This window comes from Bubalus bubalis, chromosome 8 (genome assembly GCF_019923935.1).
Source record: "Bubalus bubalis isolate 160015118507 breed Murrah chromosome 8, NDDB_SH_1, whole genome shotgun sequence".
Taxonomy (NCBI): Eukaryota; Metazoa; Chordata; class Mammalia; order Artiodactyla; family Bovidae; genus Bubalus; species Bubalus bubalis.
Window position 1 is genome coordinate 25889462 of NC_059164.1, and position 24692 is coordinate 25914153.

The 24692-nt window shown below is 42.9% G+C and overlaps 1 long non-coding RNA gene and 1 other non-coding gene across 7 annotated transcripts in view; both read right to left on the reverse strand.

The window, feature by feature from the left end:
• LOC112586460 overlaps nucleotides 1-24692 on the reverse strand; it is a 303931-nt gene that overhangs the window by 227152 nt on the left and 52087 nt on the right. For 5 of the 6 annotated variants that reach the window (XR_006552689.2, XR_006552690.2, XR_006552686.2 and 2 more), the window contains exons 2-3: nucleotides 19710-19780; nucleotides 14497-14634 (exon numbers count right to left, since the gene is read on the reverse strand). This is a non-coding gene — a long non-coding RNA (uncharacterized LOC112586460). Of the gene's footprint in view, nucleotides 1-14496; nucleotides 14635-17086; nucleotides 17219-19709; nucleotides 19781-24692 lie in introns of all 6 variants that reach the window. The other variant, XR_006552688.2, reaches the window with a different exon arrangement.
• Nucleotides 425-496, reverse strand: TRNAF-GAA. Its single transcript has one exon. It is a non-coding gene; the product is annotated as a tRNA-Phe (tRNA).

Genomic DNA, 24692 nt, shown 5'->3' on the forward strand with positions numbered 1-24692 from the left:
ATATCTCTCTTTTTTTTAATCAAGGCCCTTTTATCCAGGAAGATGGAGAGAGTGACTGTGGAGCAGAGAACCAACAATGTCTGGTCCACACCCAACTCAGAGTTCCTGGGTGAGCTGCCTCTCTGCCTCCATACTCTATTGAATCCTGTCTCCCTTTCTTAACTGGTCCATGCTGCTGTTTAGTAGCTAAATCGTCTCGGACTCTTTGTGACCCCGTGGACTACCCAGGGATGGAACCAGAATGGAACCCAGCCTCCTGTTTGCCAGGCAGATTTTTAACCCCTGAGAAAGTGAAAGTGAAGTCGCTCAGTCGTGTCCGACTCTTTTGCAACCCCAGGGACTGTAGCCCACCAGGCTCCTCAGTCCATGGAATTTTCCAGGCAAGGATACTGGAGTGGGTTGCCATTTTCTTCTCCAGGGGATCTTCCCAACCCAGGGATCGAACCTGGGTCTCCCGCACTTCAGGCAGACGCTTTACCGTCTGAGCCACCAGGGAAGCCCTAGTAGCACTCAATACCAGTTTGCTGAACACTCGAAATATTCATTTGTTCATTAAAAAATTAAAACAGCACAAATAACTATAGGAATTCTAAAAATATGCTTACAAAATGAAATCCTAGAAAAGTTTTCCAACACCTCATCTAAAAGATTAATAGGAATGCTACAGCGATTGTAGAGAGCAACAGAATGAGGCTAAAGAAGATAAATAATGACCATGTGAACCTTCTGGCTCGGTTTCCATAATCACAATCACAGACGCCCCAGTTCTCTGATTCATACTCCAAATATGCTTTTGGTGTCCCACTCAGGGATACAACAGCTATTTCAATGGTGGCCATAGAATACCTGACACACTGGGAGGCACTACACTAGATTAAATGAGCACTAGTAAAGTTCTCCTGCCCATCACAATCACAATCACAACATGGGTTTTGGTGTTACATAGGGTGCACTACTCACTCAAAACCTCTTGCAGCTTCTAGACTTCAGAGGTTATCAACTGACAAATTGAATCTCCCTATGTTGGGTCCCAGGGCTTCCCTGTAGCTCAGTCAGTAAGGAATCTGCCTGCAATGCAGGAGACCTAGGTTCGATTCCTGGGTCGGGGAGATCCCCTGGAGGAGGAAATGGCAACCCACTCCGATATTCTTGCCTGGAGAATTCCATGGACAGAGGAGCCCGGCAGACTACAGTCCATGAATTTGCAAGAGTCGGACACAACTTAGCAACCAAGCCACCACCACCAATGTTGAGTCCCAGGACTTCCAGGTGGCCCCAGTGGTAAAGAATCTTTCTGCAGTGCAAGAGACTGGGGCTCTATCCCTCGGTCAGGAAGATCCCCTGGAGAAGGAAATGGCAGCCCACTCCAGTAGTCTTCTGGGAAATCCTATTGACAGAGGAGCCTGGTGGGCTACAGTTCATAGGAGTCTCAAGGTATCAGACCCAACTGAAGCGACTGAGCAGGCAGCACATGTTGGGTCCCTGCAAAGTTCTGATCATACTCACCTGACAGTTTTGTTTGCAATTGCATGCTTAGGTCCAAGAAATGATAGGTCTAATGAATTGGGGGGGCTGAGGGGTCAGCAAAAGGATACATAGCACACCCAAATTCCTAACTTGAGCAACTAAGTGGGTGGCGGATGGAGGAGCAAATCTGGAGAAAAGCCTCTGCCTGGAACATAGTCCCTGCAGAGAAGCCATGACTTGCCCATGTACCTTACACAAGTCTGGGCTCCAAGACACGTCCTCAGAGAAGCCTTCCCTGACTTTAGCCCCACCATCCTCCATCCAATTACCCCGTGTCACCCCTTCCTGACACGACACACCGTCAGTTTCTGTCCATCTCCTCCACTAGAATATGTTTCCTGAAGGGAAGCACAGTTTGTATCTTGTTCACTCCTGAGTCTCCAGTGACTCGTGTGTCTGGTACATGGGAGCTGCTCTGTAAACATGAGCTGTGAGATGGGATGAGGGGCATAGTTTGGGATGTGTTGAATGTCAGGTTTCTGCTGGACTGATGGAGGGAGTCATTGAGAAGAGAAAATAGCTGTCTGATGCTCCAGACTTTACACAGTTGTGTAAAGTGGCAGAGTGAGGAGTACAACCCGGAGGAAGGGGTGTGAGCTGTACCCTGCCCCTCAGTGGGAGAGATTAAGTTGGGGGAGAAAAGTCAAGGATGGATTACCCAGAACTTCTGCATTTGAGGGAGAAGAATAGGAGATAGAAGAGCAACCAGCGTGGTTGAAAGAGAACCAGGAGGCAGTGATGTCATGGAAGCAACAGAGGAAACAGTTGCAAGAAGATTTGATTAACAGGGTCTAAACACAGAAGGGGCTTCCTAGGTGGTGCTAGCAGTAAAGAACCCGTCTGCCAGTGCAGGAGACATGGAGACATAGGTTCCATCCTTGGGTCGGGAAGATCCCCTGGACGAGGAAATGGCAACCCCCTCTAGTATTCTTGCCTGGAAAATCCCATCGACAGAGGAGCCTGGCGGGCTACAGTTCATGGGGTGGCAGAGAGTTGGACACGATTGAAATGACTTAGCAGGCACAAAAGATACAGAAGAGCCCAGAGGAGAAGGATAGAATAATACCCTGTGTTTTACACATAATGTAACACAATCTCTCTCTTTCTCTCTCTCTGTAAATGCTATGCTATGCTAAGTCACTTCAGTTGTGTCCGACTCTGTGCGACCCCAGAGACGGCAGCCCACCAGGCTCCCCCGTCCCTGGGATTCTCCAGGCAAGAACACTGGAGTGGGTTGCCATTTCCTTCTCCCATGCATGAAAGTGAAAAGAGAAAGTGAAGTCACTCAGTCGTGTCTGACTCTTAGCGACCCCATGGACAGCAGCCTACCAGCCTCCTCCGTCCATGGGATTTTCCAGGCAAGAGTACTGGAGTGGGGTGCCATTGCCTTCTCCGCTCTCTGTAAATAGCTAATAAAAAAAAAAAAAAAGACAAGATTGAAGAAACAGATCATTACTTTATCTTGAAATTCTTATTCTTCTCATTCAAGTTTCCAGCCTATGTATTACTCTATTTTACATATATCCATCCATCCATGTATATATAATACACACGTGGCAGAAGCAGCCGAAAACAATTATTCCTAATTCATTTTCAAAGTCAAGAGGCATTTTAGCTCTAGGTCAGAACTCCCAGGATCCCATATGAAAAGTTCTGAAGAAAAAAATCTGTAAAACATTTCTGACTCCACAAGCCTCACAAGGACAGCTTTCAGACCGTGTGATTCAGAACTCCCAGAAGAAAAAAGCGATCCAGCGCTTGTCCTTATAAGAGCCAAAACCCTTTCTTCAGGATGTAGCAGCCTTATCACATGACCTCAGCTGGCCTGGAGGAGAGCAGGTGGGTGTGACATTAAAATGTAATATGAAATCCACCAAGCCCTAGGGACGTCGGGGAGGAACCGGATTTGCTTTCAGGCACGCTCATCCCTTTGGGCTGCAGATTGGGTTGAGCCTGAGAGAATGATTAATTGCCAAGGCAGCTCAGAGCTAAATTCTTCTCCAGCAGAGGGCTTCCTGAGTCTTTGTTTCAGACTGAGCTGGTGATGAGGACAAAGGAAAGGGAGGAGAAACCGGTGTCCTTTCGGCCTGTTACTTGCCTTTGCGTTCACCGTGCAGCTCAGTCTCACTGTCGGCGAGAATCACCCGGGAGCTCTGAAAATGCTGCTGTCCAGTTAGGGGGCCCAAATAATACTAAGTGTTTAAACTTCCCAGGTGATTGCAATGTGCAAACCCATGCAACTGTCTGGCCTAGGATGGCCGCAGGGAGGATACTTGCCAGGCTCCAGTTATCTCCGATTCCCCAGAAAAAGCCATGGTCATGGCCAAGTGCAGGAACAGTCACTGACATTGTTGTTAAGTCCTGCAAGCAGCTGTGGTTTCACTTTCTGCAGGAACCCCCCCCCATCCCCCAATGTCAGCCCGAAAAGAAATTAGCCACCTCAGCTGAGATGCTGCTTAAGGCAAAGTACTTTATGTTCGTCCTTCACCCAAACAGAACATACAGTTTTCTGAACCATCCTAAAGAAAGATTTGGGGTTGTTGAACATGTCGTCATTTTTCTGTAAAGCCTTATGGTTTAAAGTGTGGTCCCCTAGTATCAATCTTGGCGTTTGGGGAAAGCTTGGTAGAAATTCAGAATCTCGGGCCCACCCTGGCCCTGCCTCAAACTATAAATCTTGCTAGATGGCGCAGAATACATTAAATATCTTTACTGAAACATACACAAGAGAGGGAGGAATTTTCATAAACTGACAGACTTTGAGAGGAACGAAGAGGCAAAACAAGCATTTCAAAGAGGAGAAAAGGAACAAAACCTTGGTTCACTTGAAACTCATTTTTGTTGTTATTTGTTTTGCTTTATGATTACCACCAGGAAGTGGCTAACTTTGGTTAAGATTTCTTTAAACGTAAGGGAACAAAACTGAGGGAGCAACAAAAATCTTAACAAATTAAGAATTTCTGTAAATCATGCAATTACTTGAGCGAGTCTAAAGGATTTTCCCTAAGTCACCACCTTCTCGGGCTCAAAATAATACATTTAAGTTGAATCACAATTATTGTCTCCTCTTGTTTAAAATTTTACCACTTGAAGATCCTTGAAATCAAAATATCTCATCACAATGAAAGTCACACACCGTTTTAAAAATTATTCTACCACTAGGTGGCAATGTTGACCAAAAAATGGTGGAAACCGAAGTAAACATCCTCTTTTTAACGGTATTTTAACCACATTTTGTGGTTTATTTAAATATGCTTTGCAAGACATCTGAAAAGGTTAGAAATTGCACTACTGTGCAGTAAGACCAAGAACTGAAACATGTGATAGAAAATCACCAGTAAAAGACAATTGGAGAAGAAAAGGAGCTGCAGGAAGTAACAGACTGTCTGAAACAGCCGGCCTACCCAGGAATTTACGGGATAGACCTGCTAAGCAACTCAGAGAGTCTGGACAACCAAAGGATTCCTGATCTGGTGATATTCCCAAGGAGATCACTGGCCTGTCGGACTCGATGTTAATATATCTCCTTTGCTTGGTACCTTAAGAGGGCCCAAGGGGAACATATATTATGAAGTCTGATTGCAGGCAAGCAAATCATTCATTACAAATCCTCTTGCCTTGTTCTACACCTGATTCCTAGCTATTATCGTCAATATCTGGCTTTGTCTATGGATTCCTGACATCGCTGTGTTCTAGGACCTAGGACTTCAGCCCTCCCCTCAGAATCCATGCGACTCCCCCCAGAGCCTCACCTTGATGCTGTCTCAAGGACCTTAGAAAAATGTGACCCTAACTCAGACAGTACTTGCTCCCTCTCCAGACTCCACCTCTGCCAAATCTTGTCACACCTTGAAACTCCACACATGATGCTTTGAGCAAAGAATCATCAATTGTTAGAGCTGGAAGTAATTTAAAGATGTCATCACACTGATTCCTTTTATTTTTCAAGAGAAATCAAGGGGAGAGGAACAGCAATCATAAATAGTTAATAAACTCCAGGCAGAAGTGGATTTACTCTCTCCTAGAACAGAAGTTCTGAGGCGGGCAGCTCCCAGGGGAGTCGATTCAATGGCTCAGCAGTGTTATCAGAAGCCAGGTTCCCTCCACGAACTCTGCTCCACTGGCCCCAGCATGTTGCCTAGGATGTCTTTGTGGTCTGAGAAAGCTGTCTAGATTCCAAGCACTGCATCTTTACACACCAAAGTCCTAGGCCCTTTTCTCCTTGTGTATCCCTTCCTAAAAATGTAGTCAATGCATAGAATGCCACTAGCAGCCTTGCCTTCAATCTATTAACCAGAACTGGGTCACCTGCACAGTCCTCCCTGAGTCTCAGCTGTGGAGATGGAGCTACCCGAATTAGGAACTACCCTAATCCATCCAGTAGCATGGATTCTGAAGGGAGGGCTGAAGTCCTAGGTCCTAGAACACAGCAAGGTCAGGAATACCCTAATCAGAATCTGACTCACGTGGTGGAGGGGCGGATGCTGGGGAGCACTCTTGGGTGCTGCGAGGATACGAGAAACAGAAAATGCATCTTGGGTCAGTCGACCAGCGCTGACTGCTGCCCTGTGGCAGAGAAACCAAGCAAGAAGACAGCGCTGTGCTTGAGAAATGGAAGTCATGGGAAAACAGGAACATCCAGGCAACTCAAAGAGCGTGCTGAGCCTGGGACACGAGTCCCAGCGTGACCTTCACTAGTCAGTTGATAGGAAGCCAACCATTCCTGCCACATTTCTTATCAATTTCTCAGTTATGTGCAGCATTATTCATTTGTTAGGCTGCTGTGAGTGGAGGTTTCTCACAATGAATCTGATGAGAGTGAAATAGCAAAGGCAGGCTCCCAAACTATCATCTGTTGGTTCATCCACTGATATTGTTGTTGGTGTTTAGTCACTAAGTCATGTCCAACTCTTTGTGACCCCATGGACCAGACTCCTCTATCCATGGGATTTCCCAGGCAAGTAACCTGGAGTGGGTTGCCATTTCCTTCTCCAGGGGATATTCCTGACCCAGGAATCGAACCCACATCTCCTGCTCGGCAGGTGGATTCTTTACCACTGAGACACCAGGGAAGCCTGCATTGAGATTGAACAGGCACTATTACAGGCTCACTGACAAGATTTATACTCCATCAGTCAGTAACTCTAAAAGCCTATTTTATGGCTGAACCAACAAGTGTCAAGACTGAGGAGAAGCCCTCCTAGAACTTCCTCTAAGCCAGTGGTTCTTACAGGTGGACATGCATCAGAAGCGTCCAGAAGGCTGGCTAAAATACAGACTGCTTGGCTGCACCTCTAGAGCGTCTTATGCACTGGGACTGGGAGGGACCCAGGAATTTGCATTTTTAACAAACTCCAGGAGATGCCGATGCTGCTGGTCCAGGGATCACACTTGGAGGGCTCCACATAGCAAGAGGAAAGTCTGACCGACTCCAAAACTGTCCTCAGTGCCTAGAATCGCTGCAGCCTCAGCTGTAACCATTAATGTACTTGAAAGTTTCTAGATCCCAAAGGCTTCCATAGACCTAGCTCACTCACACAAAGTTGATTTAGCTTTTATGTATTTCAGTGGTATTACATTATATCTGGAGGATCCTAAAACTAGGCACATTTCTAACTCTCACACACACACAAGCAGAATTTTGATACTCAAATATTCACTTATTTATTAATTAAAGAAAATATGTCCTAAATGCTACTATATGCCTGTGTTAGGCTTTTCCAGAGGAAGTTATTACATATATAGGCCCTTCCTAAAAGGTCTGTATGGCATCAGAGAAGACGAAGCATGTTGACACATACAGTTACACAGGTAGCCACAAGGCAAGCTTGCAATGAAAGTTATAAAGGAGATTCAGAGTGAGATGAAATTTTGGAAGGTGAGGCAGTGTTTTTAAACTCAAGAGAATAAGAGAAGGTTTCAAGAAAAGATGTGACAGTTAAGCTAGACCTTTAAAGAAAGGATAGAATTGGGATGCAGAAGATGGGACAAAGGCCACTCCAAAGTGTAAACATGAGTCAACATAAGAAAGTGTTAAGTGTGTAAGAAAAACAAACAGTTCAACATTACTGGGATGAAGACGCCTGAAGATAAACTAAATAGGGAACGTGGTGGCAAGGCTTTTTAATACTAGGGCAAGAGAGTGAGTGAAAGTTTTAAAGCAAGGAATTGAAATACTAAGGAATATTAACCCAGTAACAGTAAGGGAAAGATACACTGTGTGGGGGGAGGAATTGGAATCAGCTGGGAGCTGCTGCTGCTGCTGCTAAGTCACTTCAGTCGTGTCCGACTCTGTGCGACCCCATAGAGGGCAGCCCACCAGGCTCCCCCTTCCCTGAGATTCTCCAGGCAAGAACACTGGAGTGGGTTGCCATTTCCTTCTCCCATGCATGAAAGTGAAAAGTGAAAGTGAAGTCGCTCAGTCGTGTCCGACTCTTAGCGACCCCATGGACTGCAGCCTACCAGGCTCCTCTGCCCATGGGATTTTCCAGGCAAAAGTACTGGAGTGGGTTGCCAATGCCTTCTCCACAGTTGGGAGCTAGCTACTTTTAAAAAATAATTAAGAGATAAGAATAAATTAAAAATTTAACTGAGAATTCCCTTGAGATACTTAACAAGCCATTCAGTGCACAGCATCTATTTTTAGACGAAAAAATTAATGCAAAAATATCTACAGCTGGCCCATACATGCAAACAAACCCTAAACTAACATTTCACTTATGAAAAAAGGCATTTATTTAGGGTTGCGTGCATGCTAAGTTGTTTCAGTCATGTCTGACTCTGCAACCCCATACACTATAGCTTGCCCAGGTCTCTCTGTCCATGGGATTCTCCACGCAAGAACAGTGGCGTGGATAGCCATTTCCTTCTCCAGGGGATCTTCCCAACCCAGGGATCAAATCTGGGTCTGCTGCATTGTCAGGCGGGTTCTTTACAGGTAGCGACACCTGGGAAGCCCTTATTCAGGGCTGCTATAATGTAAACAGACAACGTATCAGAAGTTAAAACCACCTTGAATTTTGGAGAAAATCATGTATGTAATGAATTTTTTTAGCATTAAGTCAAACGAACTGGTTGTGACTTTCTCATGCTGACATCACAGTCATCCTGTAAACGGAAGCTCCACATCTCTGAGTTCACAACTAAAACTCCTCAGAGCTTTCACAGTATTTCCCTGAGCATCTCTGGTAGCAAAATGAAATCAGTTTGGGCTTCCCTGGTAGTAAAGAATTCACCTGCCAATGCAGGAGACCCAGGTTGGATCCCTGGGTTGGGAAGATCTCCTGAAGAAGGGAATGGTAACCCACTCCAGTATTCTTGCCTGGAGAATCCCGTGGACAGAGGCGCCTGGCATGCTGCAGTCCATGGGGTCAAAAGAGACATGACTTAGCGACTAAACAAGGACAACAACAAAATCAGTATAGGTGACAAGGATTAACTATATTTTTATTTAAATATTTATTTATTTTACCATATGATGAAAAATATAAGTAAGCCATCATGCCTACTAGCTCATAGGTATTATTTTTTAATACTTTTAATTTTAAAAGATGAGTCAGCCTAAAGAAAATATTGTGTATAATTGTATATTCATATCAAATGCCTACTGTTCCAGACCTGTTTTATCAGATCTTTGACCCCTCTGGGGATTTCAAATGGCCCTAAAGTCAAGAGTTAGAAATGATCATTTTATTTCATGCCAATATACAGACCACTGAAAACAGAGCTTCCACTTAAGGACTGTGAAGGGGAAATGGCCTTAAAGTTCTTTTAATATCATCTTTTGAGCTGATCTGATGGAGGGAAAACAATTGCAAGACACCTGAGTGTGCAAATACATCCTAAAGCCCCTTCAGGTTAAAATTGCTTTTTCTCTTGACCAGGTTACTCCCAGGATAACAAATAAATGAAACTGTCAATAAAAAAAAATAATTAACATGGTCTTTTTTTATAAGGAAATGCTGCTATATAATATCAACAGTCAATGGTGCCCCCCTGTGAATTCTTCAAAATTAAAATCCTTCATTGGTCCTCTTATGACAAAACCCGATGTGTTAGCTGACCTGGGCTGCCATAATAAAATATCATAGACTAGGTGAATTAACAGAAATGTTTTCTTACAGTTTGGAAGCTCTAAGTCCAAAATTGGGTTCTAGCGAGGGCTCTCCTTCTCCCCTGCAGAAGGCCACTTTCTCACTGTGTCCTCAAATGACCTTTCCTTGGTGTGCACGTGAAGAAAGATTCTCTCTCCCTCTTCTTATAAGGTGACCAAGCCAATAGAATTAGGATCCCACCTTTATGACCTCATTTAACCTTAACTGGGCCCCCTAGGTGGCTCTAGCGGTAAAGAACCTGCCTGCCCAAGCAGGAGAGATAGGAGATGTGGGTTCGATCCCTGGGTTGGGAAGATCCCCTGGAGAAGGAAATGGCAACCCCTTCCAGCATTCCTGCCTAGAGAATCCCACGGACAGAGCATTCTAATGGGCTACAGTCCATGGGGTCACAAAGAGTTGGACACGACTGAAGCGACTGAGCAGCTCAATGTCAATCACAGCAAGATACCTAATCTTTCTGGGCTTCTCTGCCCTTCTCTGAAGGGGAGAATAGGAGTACCTTTGTGGGACTACTATGAGGATTAAAAGAAATGCAAAGCACTGGGTTGTTCCAGCTCCTGGCGTGTTAACAGGGACTCCACATGTCTTCTAGTTTATGTCTCTCAATCAAGTTTCGTTTCTGCTCTGGGTAAATGTGGAGCAATGTGACATTTACGAGTATGGCAGGTGAACTGACAGGTTAATTTATTTTGTTCTCATTACAGAAGGTGTCTTCTCTTTCTTATTCTATGAGGGTAGTCAAGGCTTATCTTTCCTTACTTCAGAGATTTTGTGTTACAGGAACAAGCAAGGCATTGTCCGTTTCCCCAAAATCCACAACCCACCACCATCCCACCATACTCCTACTGGCCTTGGATCTTAATTTATGGAACATCTTAACTCATTTGGGAGAATTAAATCAGATAGTCTGAGGGGTAAAGGGGATGGAAGAATGGGCTTGGACTTGAAGATGTGAGCATGTGAGAAGGTGGCATAAAGTTGTGATGGTTTTATCTCCAAATCAGGAAGGTGTTGAGGGCTTCACTGGTCTTTCCAGTGACCCATTGGTTGTTCTTATTTCTTCATCAATTGCTGTTTAATCTCTATATATGTTCCAGCAAGTTTTCCAGTTTTTTTCTTGTAATTTTCTGGACAAATTTTCTTAATTTCCAGTTTCATACAATTGTTGTCAGAAAAGATGTTTGATATGAAAAAAGTCTTTATTGAGTTGCTAGGACTATCATTGTTAGTTTAATCTCAATGAAATAATGACCACAGACTTACCTCCTGGCTAATTTGGAGGCTACACATAAAATAATTCTCTCCTTTGATGAAATACGTGTAAGTTAGAATAAATCCTTTATGCAGTAAGACATATTGGCATGTTTTAAGGTGATCTCTGTCAGTACCTGATTCCAAGACTTTAACCTTAATACCCACATTTTGGCAAACTTTCATTTGGCTCCATTGAAAGACATTTTCCCCAGCTCCCAACCCCATCTTCCCTGTTATCTTGCTATTTGCTAAAACCTGTCTGACTCTTATTGGAGAAGAAAATGGCAACCCACTCCAGTGCTCTTGCCTGGAGAATCCCAGGGACGGCGGAGCCTGGTGGTCTACCGTCTATGGGGTCACACAGAGTCGGACACAACTGAAGCAACTTAGCAGCAGTAGCAGCAGTCTGACTCTTTTGCCACCCCATGGAATGTAGCCCACCAGGCTCTTCTGTCCATGGCATTTCCCACGTAAGTATACTGGAGTGGATTGCCATTTCCTTCTCCAGGGATTTTCCTGACCCAGGGATTAAACTTGCATCTCCTGCATCTCCTTCCTTGGCATGCAGGTTCTTTACCACTGAGCCACCAGGGAACCTCCATCTCCTCGAGGCTACTGCAAGTTTCTACAGTTGCGGAAAGCATGCATGGGCCAGAAAAATAGCATGGGGAGTGTGGTCATTCCTGGAATTATTCTTGGCATGAAGCACCGCTGGTGTGATGGGCATTCAGGGCTAAATATATCTGGTTTTCCTCCTGCTGTGCACCCAGACAAGTCTGAGACAGGTCATCTAAGGCCACGGACACTGCAGTGTGATAACATTAACTTTTCATTAAGGCAGCCGTACCGCTCAAGTAGTCCTCAAAAGAGGAAACCATTTTTAGGCAGAAAACAAGTTCCTTGTTGTGATCTAAAACCATCTCTCTCCTCTGGGTTCAGTGGGGGAAAGTTACAGCGCAGAGGGGAAGAGCATGTCTCTCCCATGCGACTCGCTCTGAATCTGGTCCATCTCCTTCATTTCCTGGCCTCTAGTCACTTCTCCAAGCATTTTTATTCCAGACCAGTCTAATGTCTCAAGAGAAGAAGAAATATTTCGTCAGTCACCTTCTGTCCAAAGCAACAATAATAAAACATACATACACAGGGCTCGATTGTACAAAGTGCCTCACATCCATACAACCACATTGTGACCCTGACAACAACCCTGTAACACTGCTATCTGTAAAACTGTCTGTCATAAAATCTTTGTATGTATATATCCTTGCAGGCATATACTTGCCATGTGACAATCCTCCCCTTTGAGAAGGAAAAGGATGAACTTGATGTCATCAGAATGCATAATGCCCCAAGGCTTGGGCCATTCCATTTACAAGAGACAATTTATATAAAATAAAAAAGGGAGGAATGGAAAGTATGTAACCACTGCAGTCTTTGTTTTGCCTTGTGTCATAAAAGTTTTTCCAAGCTCATGTCTCAGAGACCCAAAGGAGAAAGGAACATGTTTATAACAGGATAACATCACTGTATATCAACTTTAGTACAAAGGAAGGATGTAGTCACCTTACCCTGGGAAGATGAACTGAACAGACGAGATACCTGAAGCTGGACGTGGGTGATTCTGTCCACGTGTGCCTCCCAAGACTTGCAGGTGGGGGAAGATTTTCACTATCCCACCATGTGAACCGAGGTGGAGAAAATCCACCACAGATGTCTGAGAAAACAGCATGGTCAATGTCTGATATTAATTAATGTTTTTGAGTATAAAATAAAAAACCTTAAGGAAGAAAGTTCTACCTGATGTCTGCCTCTTGAAACCAATGAAACAGGATGGCCATCATCAAAAAATCTACAAACAATAAATGCTGGAGAGGATGTGGAGAAAAGGGAAACCTCCTATACTATTGGTGGGATTAAAAATCGATACAGCCACTGTGGAGAATAGTATGGAGGTTCCTCAAAAAACTAAAAATAGAACTACACAGCAATCCTATTCTTGGGTGTATACCTGGGGAAGATTGTAATTCAAAAAGACACATGCACTTCAGTGTTCATGCAGCACTATTTACAATAGCCAGGACATGGAAGCGACTTAAATGTCCATCAACAGAGGAATGGATAAAGAAGATATGGTACATATATACAATGGAATATTACTCAGCCATAGAAAAGAACAAAATAATGCCATTTGCAGCAAAATGGATGGACCTAGAGATTGTCATACTGAGCGAAGTAAGTCAGAAAAAGAAAAACAAATATTGTATAATATCACTTAGATGTGGATTCCAGAAAAATGGTACAGATGAACTTATCCACAAAGTAGAAATAGAGACACAGGTGTAGAGAACAAACTTATGGATACCAAGGGAAGGTGAGATGAACAGGGAGGCCTGGCGTGCTGCGATTCATGGGGTAGCAAAGAGTCGGACACGACTGAGCGACTGATCTGATCTGATCTGATCTGATGTATAAAATAGATAGCTAATGCAGAACCTGCAGTATAGCACAGGGAACTCAAAGCTCTGTGGTGACCTAAATGGGAAGAAAAATCTTAAAAAGAGGGAAAATATGTGTACATATAGGCTTCATTTATGGCTCAGACAGTAAAGAATCTGCCTGCAATGCAGGAGACCCAGATTTGATCCCTGGGCGGGGAAGATCCCCTGGAGAAGGGAATGACAACCCACTCCAGTGTTCTGGCCTGGAGAATGCTGGATATCTCCACAGAGGATGGACAGAGGAGCCTGGCAGGCTGCAGTCCATGGGGTTGTAAAGAGTCGGACACGACTGAGTGCTTAACACTTTCACTTTCGTTTTATGTAAACATATAACTGATCCACTTTGCTGTACAACAGAAATTGACACAAAATAGTAAAGCAACTATACTTCAATAAGACAGGTTTTTAAAATTAAAAATAAATAAATACAAACATTAACATAAAGAATCAATGAAATGTAACTTTGAAGACAGGGAGGAAAGGGAATAGAAGAAGATAACGACAGAAAGAGAAGGCAGCTCATCTTGATGTCAGGAGGTATTCACATGTTATAGATATACTCAGTCTCTGCTTGTTCTATCCTCGCCATGACCTGTAAGCTATTTGGTGGTGCCGAACGCATCACTTCAAGTTCTGCTGCCTCAGTTTCTTGGTATAAAAGTTCAGGCTAACATCCCTCTCCCTTAACGAGCTGCAATAGCCTGTGAGTACAAAGTTGGAAAGACTCAATCTGTCCCTGTAAAGAATATTTACAGCTCCCTGGAGCAAGGCAGGTTGGAGCTAAAAGTATCATTATTTTTGTAGTTAGAAAGTCAGAATCCATCCTCCATCATGCTTTAAGCCTTTGAAAGAGCTCTTTGTTTTTCTTCCTAAGCTCTGGCCCACAGGGAAAAATATTCTGTCTTTCAAAAGCTTTCTTTCATAAACAGGTCATTCTTTTTAAGTGGATTTCACTGACTATGTTTATTAACATGTAGTAACACTTAAAGAAGGTTTCATTTGGTCCTGGGAAGAAAGCGGTGTGGGCAGCCTGCCACCCCCTTAGCCTAAAAAGAAATATTGTCTAGAACAAGGCCTGAAGCATTTGGGGAGACCAGTGCACTTACAGGTTGCTGCCTGGGTCTTGCGTCACTCAAAGCAAAGCCCTGCCGACAATGATGCGTGTCCCGGGGCCCTCATCCTGGCTGAGGCCAGTGGGGGAAGCCTTTCTTAGTCACTGAAGTGATTTCACCAGAGAGAAATCTCTGTCAATAAAAGGGGAGATAAAGATACTCAAGATCATAAACAGCAGAAATTCAGTTTAACAAGATGTCTGTTCATATTTTCTTTCTGTCCAGGTGGTTAAATTCTTCCTCTGTTCTCAAAGTTAAACATTCCCATCTTTGATTTATGTCATGACTGAGTCTCTTAACTCTCCCTGATACTTTTTTCTGATCTCACATCTCACTCCTCATCTTAATTCTGGCCTTTTTTTTCCTCCTCAAGATACAGAAATCTTTTTGATGAAGGCCATCTTCAGAGATTTCTGGGCCTTAATAAATCTTACAGTAGGGTTTCCCATTAACTTCTCTACAAAGGTAAAGTCAGGTTAGAATGGGTCTCCAGAGCCATCTGAAATGAAGACTGTAAGTCAAGAAGGGCAGTCTGCTGCCCTCGGGGTGTGTTGTGTGTGTGTGTGTGTGTGTGTGTGTGTGCTGGGGGCGGGGGAGTAGCTGAGGAGCCGCAGAGGAGCTGAATGAGGGTGACCAGTGGGGGAGCCCCTTGGCCACCTTTCCATTGGGTCTTTGTCCCTGAGTGCTCACCAATCTCCAGCAAAGACTAGTGTTTGAAGCAAATCTTGTGCCTTAATATAAAAATATGGATTGCCTGTCCTTTCAAGCTCCAACCCCCTCAACTTTCATTCTAGAATCATGAAATTGTGCCTTGCCACATGAACTCAAAAGCTGAGAGAAGATTTACTGGAAGCCAGAAAGTTAAACTCTGACCAAGATGTTTATTCAACCCCCTCCCAAGACTGGATGGAGATCTTCAGAAGTCCTGAGCCTGAGAGATAAGGCTCCCCACCCACTCCACCACCACCTACCATAGTTAATATCATATATTTTCAAAGGTCTAAACCCTGAAGTAAGTAAAAGGAATTTCAACGAAGGTCAGACTCTTATGCAATCCCTTCTCTAAACTACCCATTTTTCTTTCGATCTTTTTCCATGTTTTTTTGTGTCCCTATCTACTGGTGATCTAAGCATGTGTGTGCATGCTAAGTCGGTTCCGTCGTGTCCAACTCTATGTGACCCCATGGGCTGTAACCCACCGGGCTTCTCTGTACACGGGATTCTCCAGGCAAGAATACTGGAGTGGGTTGCCATGCCCTCCTCCAGGGGATTTTCCCGACCCAGGGATTGAACCCACGTCTTTTATGTCTCCTGCACTGGCAGGTGGGTTCTTTGCCACTAGCACCACATGTGAAGCCCTTTAAGCATGTACTTTAAGTATCTACTGGGAATTCGATTCCTTCATCTATCCCCTGCACACACTTACTAAATGTCTTTTTTTAACTCTTCTTTTTGATGTGGATCCTTTTTAAAGCCTTTATTGAATTTGTTACAATACTGCTTCCATTTTAGGTTTTGCTCTTTGGTTGCAAGGCATGTGGGACCTTAGCTGCCTAACTAGGACTCGAATGCATGTCCACTGCATTGGAAGGCAAAGACCTAACCACTGGACTGCCAGGGAAGTCCCCAGAGATCTTTCATTTGTTTGGTTTGGTTATTGGTACCACATCTTTCTCCACTGGAACACTCATCCTTCACATGACCATCTCTTTCTAGAAGGAACTCCAAAGAAGTAGGAGTAGATTTTTTCTGACATTTTAAACATAGATTTCATGTATTTCTTTAATACACACTTCTTGAGCACCGGTGATGTTCCAAGGAGGACACAGGAAGTCAACTACATTGCACAGATAATTAATGCCAGAGGCAAAGCCACATGGGAACAAAGATCTTGAAAGATGAGAAGCGAGGTAAGTGAAAAAAGAATGACTTTCCCCAGTGTAGGGAAAAGCACCTGAAAGGAATTGTATAAGTCTGCATGAGCTGCTATAACAAAATACTACAGTCTGAGTGACTTAAACAATAAACATTTTTTCTCACATTTCTCGAGGACCGTAAGTCAAAGAGGAAGACACAGGCCACTACAGTTCCTGCTGAAAGTCCCTTCCTGGCTTATGGATGGCTGTCAACTTGTTGAATCCTCACATGGTGAGGAACAGGAGAGAGAGTGAGATCTCATATCTCTTAGTCTAAGGGCACTAATCTCATCATGGGCTCCCAAGACCACCTAGTGGAAAAGAACCAGCCTGCCAATGTAGGAGACATAAGAGATGCAAGTTCAATTCCTGGTTGGGAAGATCCCCTGGAGGAGGGCATGGCAACCCACTCTAGTATTCTGGCCTAGAAAATCCCATGGATAGAGAAGCCTGGCAGGCTATAGTCCATAGCATCGCAAAGAGTTGGACACAACTGAAGCAACTTAACACACACAGACACAATTTCATCATACCTGTTCAACCCTCATGACCTCAGCTAAATCTAATTACCTTCCTAAGGCCCCACCTCCTAAAACTATCACATTGAGGGTGGATAGGACTTCAAAATATGAATTTGGGGGAGAGGGGAAACAAACATAAGTCCATACCGGGAATGGACCATTGAGGGACTGAGACGAGCTCCATAGAACTCAACAGCAGGGTATAAAACTGGAGCTCTGATGACGATGGAGCTGGCACCATATTAGGAATTATCTTGCAGGCTTTCAAAGCAGGTTTTTCTAAGAACAATGGGATACAAAAGAATTTTAGGCATGGCATACAATGGTGGGTTTTGAGTTTTATAAAAATCATCCTGACCAGAAGCATGTGAAAGTGGATTGGTAGAATGTGATTGAATTTCTCGAAGAAACCTTTGTACCGATTAGAAAAAGTCACCAAGTCATCCTCTGTGGGCAGATGGATTAGAGAAAAGGATCTTCTTGGAGCCCCATTGGCATATAGCTAGAAAAAGAGCCCCTTTGCCCTCTGTCCCCCCTGAGGCAGACCGCTGCTGGGTGCAAGGGTGGGTCACGGCTTTCAGCCCCATTCACTCGTCACACAGGTGCCCTTGCACAGTACACACACAGTATACACACAGTTGTGGGGCTCACAGAGAGACACAACAGGACAGAGTAGCTGAAGGATGGAGGGAGAGCAGAGATGCCTGGAATGACTGCCAACCGAATCCACAGCCTGGGTTTCTGGGTGAGTAAGGCTGATGAGCCTAGACCTGAGTGACGCTGAAGGTGACTGAGACATCCAAACCAACCATCAGATATGGTCTTGTCCCACTAGACTGCAAACTCTACAAGAACAAGAGGCTCTCGTAGAGCTTGGGGGCTCTACATTGGGCTGCCAAAATGCATTGTACAGTGTGAAACCCACATGACCCTGAGCAGCAGTCATAGAAATGATTCTTAATACATAGCACTGAGTGAATAAATAAGTAAAAGGAAATTCAGGAGAGAACTCAGTGTCAAAGCCTTAACTACTCACAGGAGATCAATGAAGCGACCTCCAATTTCTGATCAAGACATACACATTTTCAACCAGGGCATGTGAAATGTGTCTTTTGACTAGACCTGAGCATTGGGTGATAAAGTGGGAAAATGGGGTAAAGCAAAAAAATATGTGTGTGTGTGTGTGTGTGGTGTGTATAAAGAGAGAGAGAATCAGTTTGGGGGGAAAGCAATGCAATTATGTCAATTTGTAATTTTTAAAGCATACTTCAGTCAACTACTTAAAACAGACAGGTGGGCTGTGAGGTGTGAGGGACGGGAAAAGACAGAGCAAGAAAGCAAGAAGGAGAAGCACTTCTCTCTATTCCATAGTTTTAATCCCCCTTTTCTGCTTCCCTGGTGGCTCAGATGGTAAAGCGTCTGCCTGCAATGCGGGAGACCCAGGTTCGACCCCTGGGTCGGAAAGATCCCTGGAGAAGGAAATGGCAACCCACTCCAGTATCCTTTCCTGGAGAATTCCATGGACGGAGGACCCTGGTAGGCTACAGTCCACGGGGTTGCAAAGAGTCGGACACGACCTCACTTTCACTTTCAAGGCACAAACCAGGTGGCGCTAGTGGTAAAGAACCAGCCTGCCGATGCTGGGGATGTAAGAGGCGCAGGTTCTATCCCTGGGTCAGGAAGATCCCCTAAACGAGGGCACGGCAATACACTCCAGTATTCTTGCCTGGAGAATCCAATGGACAGAGGAGCCTGTTGGGCTACCGTCCATAAGATCACAGAGTCAGACACAACCGAAGTGACGTAGCAAGGCACAAACCATCAGAGAATGCCCCTCTCACTGATTCCTTGCTGAACTCTTCCTGCCTTTCCACATCTTCATTCTTTCAAAAATCAACATTTTTCAAGGGAAAGAAGGATGAGGGGAATAGAGATCGAAAACGAGAATGAGCTTTGATGGGTGAGACACTCGCTCTGTTCCGTGTTCACCACGGTGCCTATCAGTTTGACAGAAATGCTACGCAAGTGGGTGCTGCCGTGAAAGAATTACATCCTGTCTCGTCCTGCAGCAGTAACAGGGCTAAGCCAAAACACAAGAGACGCAGCCTCTGAATCCTGTGCTTTGGAAATTCCCGCGTTTCTCTGGTCTGGTTTCTCCTCAGCAAAAAAAAAGGAGCGGCAGCAGCTCTGAAAATAAACTGACGACCCACCGTGATTTTCCAGCTTTCCTCCATCTAGCCCGTTTCCCGCTATTCTGAATGAAGCCCTCACTACTGAGGAACAACCACACTTGATGTCGTTGCACGACACTCAATTGCTGAAATGCTTTGAGGTTTTAGAAATCTGAGGACCTGGAAATTAACTTGGGGGATGGGGAGGCAGGAGCAAGGCAGGTCATGATTATTAAAACACTGGAAATGTTCTTTTAAGATAAAAAGTTAATATTTGAGGTTTTGTGAACCTGTGACAGAAATCTGTGCTAAAACCAGGTGGTTTACAAAATTTAGGTTCCTGTTAGACTATACAGTTTTATTATAAACGGACAGCAGTTGCGCTGAGAATCCTTTTTCAAGTCGATCACTTTTTCAGTTTGCCCACAAGAGGGCAGTGCTACGTAACAGTTGGGGTGGTTCCCCAGGGTCCCTCAGCTGCTCAGGCCAACATAATCTATGGGGTCGCAAAGGTCCGACCCGACTGAGCCAATAACTCAGTAAAACTGAAAGCTTTTGTCCATGGTCATGTTGAAAAGAAAAGTCTTAACAAAAGTTACCTTTTGTCTTCTCAGAAATTGGCAGAGTGATCCTGGCTTCATAAATAGCTACACATTATCTTGCTTCACCCCTGGAAATGAAGGGAATTGAAAGAGTATCATTTGGTTAGCGACAGGATAAGCTGGCTTACCAAAACCCTTTTTGATTATCTAATGCACTTTATAGGCACTTTTGGAGACTAAAAATTCAGGAGAGACACAATAGTGCTTCGTACAGTATCTCTGAGACTTGAATCTATCCTCAGGGGATAGCTAAATACGTTTTACAGAAGTCTATTTTATAGAACACTATAAACTTTATAAGATTCTGACTATGTTTACAAAAGGAAAGTTACTAATCAAACTTCAGAATTACAGTACCTGAAGTCAAAAGAATAAGAGAATTTCCCAAATGCTCCTTTTAGAAGTGAATGCTTTTTGTGTGCCTCTCTTAGTGTGCACTAGCCGTGAATAACTCACTGACAACTTATTTGTTACAAAGATGAATATATAATCTCAATCTTCCCTTAGGAGACTAAACTCAAATTCAGAAGTATAAACTGTGAGCAGTTACTAAAAATTACCTATGTGGCCTTAATGCCCCCTCTATATTCTTCATGTCACGATAGTCATGTTTTCTGTTCAGCCATTTCTAAGGGCTATTTGTAAAGGTCATTCTTGGACAAAATACAATGTGTTCACTAGTAATGAACAATCCAAAAATTAAGAAAACTAGTTCAGTTATAATAGAATCAAAAACAATAAAGTTTAGAAATTTAGAAATAAATTTAACAAAAGAATTGCTAGACTTGAACACTGAAAACTAGAAAATATCATTGGAACATTGAAGACCTTACTAAGTAGAAAAATACCCCAAGTTCATGGACTATAAGATATTGTTAAGATCTTCCAAACTTCTTCAGATGGTAATACTTTACAAAACAGATTCAACACAATTCCTAGAAAAAAATTTAGCTGTATTTTTCGCAAGACAAACTGTTCCTAAAACCCATACACTTAAGGGATCCAGAATAGCCAAAGCAATCTTGAAAAAGAACACAGCTGGAGGTCCCCCCTTCTTGATATTAAAACTTCCTACAAAACCGTCATAGTCAAGACTGTGTTATTGATATAAGTGTAAACCCACTTGTGTGAGTGCGTGCTAAGTCACTTCAGTTGTGTCTACCTCTTTGCTACCCTGTGAACTATAGCCTGCCAGGCTCCTCTGTCCATGGGATTTTCCAAGCAAGAATGCTGGAGTGGGTTACCATGCCCTCCTCTAGGGAAGCTTCCCAACACAGGGATCAAACCCAGGTCTCTTATGTCTCCTGCAATGGCAGGCAGATTTTTTACCACTGGTGCCACCTGGGGAGCCCAAACATAGATTAATGGTATAGAAACGAGAATCCAGAAATAAACCCATACATCTACAGTCAATTGATTTTGACAAGGGTGCCAAGATAGTTCAGTGAGGGAAGAAAAGTGTTTCCAACAAATGGTGCTGAGACAACTGTTATCCACATGCAAAGAATAAATTTGGACCCTATTTCACACCATGTACAAAAATCAACTTAGAATTGATCAAAATGTAAGAGCTAGAACTGTAAAATTCTTAGAAGAAAACATAGGTATAAATTTTTGTGACCTTGAATTTGGCAATGATTTCTAAGATAGGACATCAAAGTATAAGATACATAAAGAAAAAAGTACATAAATTGACTTCATCAAAATTAAAAAGATTAGTGCTTCAAAAGCATACTATCCAGAAAGTAAGAAGACAACCCAGAATGTGAGAGAAAATAATCGCAAATCATATATCTGATGAGGATCTAATGTTCAGAATATATAAAGCACTTCTAGACCTCAACAGCTAAAGGACACACAACCCAATTTTAAAATAGGAAAACATTTTGAATAGAGATTCCTCCAAAGAAGGTATGCAAATGACCCATAAGTACACAATAAGATACCCAACATCACTACTTGTTATGAGGGAAATTAAAAGTAATAGCACAATGAGATACTACTTCACACCCACTAGAATGGCTATAATAATAATTTTTAAGAAGATAATAACAAATGTAGACAATGACAGGAAGAATTGGAACCCTCATATTGCTGATGGGAATGTAAAATGGTACAGTCACTTTAAAAAATATTAATAGTTTGACAAGTCCTCAAAATGTGAACCCAGCAATCCCATTTCCTAAGTGTATACCCAAGATAATTGAAAACCTATTTAACATGTGTATGCAAATGTTCATGGCAGCATTATTTATAGTGGCCAAAAGGTGAAAACAACCCAAAAGTCCATCAAATGGACAAATAGCTAAATATAGTATGTATACTCATACAATGGAATAGCATTCATCCATTAAAAAGTAATGAAGTGTTCACCAGTCAGAATGATCATCATCAAAAAGCCTGCAAATAATAAATGCCAGAGAGAGTGTGGAGAAAAAGGAATCCCCCTTACACTGTTGGTAGGAATACAAACTGATACAACCACAATGGAGAAAAGTATGGAGATTCCTTAAAAAACCAGCAATAAAACTACTGTACAACCCAACAATCCCACTGCTGGGCATATGTCCGGAGGAAACCAGAATTTAAAATGACACATGTATCCCAGTGTTCATTGCAGCGGTATTTACAATAGCTAGGACATGGCAGCAATCTAGATGTCCATCGACAACTGAATGGATAAGGAAGTTGTGGTGTCTATACACAATGAAACAGTACTCAGCCGTGAAAAGGAGTGTATTTGAGTCTGTTCTAATGAGGTAGATGAACCTAAAGCCTGTTATACAGAGTGAAGTACATCAGAAAGAGAAAGACAAGTATATATTAACGCATATGTATGGAATCTAGAAAGAGTGCCAATGACCCTACGTGCAGGGCACCAAAGGAGACACAGACATAAAGAACAGATTTTGGATGCAGAGGGGGAAGGAGAGGGTGGGATGGCTTGAGAAAATAGCATTGAAACATATACATTACCATACATAAAATAGATAGGCAGTTTAGATAGATAAGGAGTTTGATGTATGATGCAGAGTACCCAAAGCCAGTGCTCTGTAACAACCTGGAGGGATGGTGTGGGGAGGGAGATGGAAGGGGGATTCAGGAGGTAGGGGACACATGTGTGCCTATGGCTGATTCATGTGTATTAAGGATTGTATATAATACATAATAAATGTTAAACATTAGAAATATATACAAAGCATTAAGGAGTTTGTGCAGTGATAAGCATCTGATTGAAGAAATGAATGCTCTTGGAGGGTAGAGGAGGATTATGAGAAAAAGGGGTACCACACACAGGACCATTTCAAGCTCATTAATAATATTGTTTTCCTTAATCTGTTGAAGGCACGTGAGTGTATATTCTTTAATTCCTTGTGTTTGGGGCCTGTCAGAAACTTTGTAGAATAAACATTAAAATTTTTTTTAATTTAAATAATTATCATAAGGGCTTTATTGCTTGCCTTAAAATCACAGCCATTGCACTACAGATGAAGCACTAAGAGCATCTCAGAAATCCTTAGCAATTGTCCAGGGGCAAGTAGTAAAGCTTTAAAACATTTTTTTAAATGAAAGCAAGAAACCAAGAGGTAGGCTGTCAAGGGTTCTGTTTCCACTGTCATCTGCTGAAAATACTTCTTAGTGTATGACAACCAGTAAAAAGCTGGTACCCCAAGATCATCAAGGCTGAAGTCAGATCTCCTGCCTGTGACTGGATTCGCTCCAGTCCCCTGGAGCCATGTCTGACTTCCGCAGCTCACTCAGCCCCACACCCGTCTGCAGCTACTTAGAGGATTGAGCCAGAACGCATTCAAACCTTAGATTAAGTGCTGAAAAGATTGTTGTTAATCTAAGTGTTTGCAAGTATATGAAAGCCATGTGTGCACAAACGGGCTACATGAAACCAGTTCACGAAATTGGAAAAAAAAAAAAAGCCAGGGGTCTACCATTTTAGCTTCTATGACAATTTACCTAACTGCTCACATGATTGTTTTTCTCCAAATTGACCAAATTTAAGTACTTGGGGATGTATACAAAAGTATTAATGTGTGTCTGTGTGTGTCCCTTGTGAATGTTAATGTGTATCTTTTTTTACTATTTCTGTATGACTATTTTGTAATGTATACTTTTTAAATTCCATCCATTCCAGCTATTACTATGTAAGTAACACCTGAAGCGAGTAGCCACGAAAAAGTTAAACAGTGAAAATACCAGGGTAATAGCAAGCCAATAGCCTTGACTGTCAGGGGCATATTTGTTAGTGAAAAGACAATCATTATTGTAAAGTAAAAAATAACAAAAAAATTTTTTTAATAAAATAAAAAAATCATTGCCGAAAAAACTCCAAGAGGTATCCTTTTCCTTATGTAAAGCTAGAGTGATTTATAAAATTTCCATCTGCTCAGCATTTTGAACCAGCATTTTTCTCCAAGGCCTCAGTTGAGGAGAGTGGCATTAGGAAAGAGCCCCTCTTCCCTCGGGGCTCTTGTTGACAGCTTTGCAGAATAACCGCCATCAGCACAAACAGCCAGTTCAGATGAAATCCGGCTGATGATGTCTCCCTAATGAAAACCAAAAGGTATTTCAACATCTCCAGCAATTACGAACCAGACCTCCAGTCCTTCCTGATTAAAGAGGTTGCCGACCTGGTTGCAAGGGAAGGATGGAAGCAGATTAGCAGACAACAGGGTCAAGAAAGAGGAGGAGAGAAATGAGACTAACGCGATAGAATCCCTGTCTCAGCCTCTGGCCCGGTGGGATTTTTTTTCTTTATTTATTTTTAATTTAAGGATAATTACAATATTGTGTTGGTTTCTGCCATACATCAACATGGTTCAGCCATAGGTATACATATGTCCCCTCCCTCTCCAGCCTCCCTCCCATCTCTCACCCCATCCCACCCTTCTATGTTGTCACAGAGGCCCCATTTGAGTTCCCTGAGTCATACCCAGTAAAATTTTTAAAGTATAATTTTCATTAAGT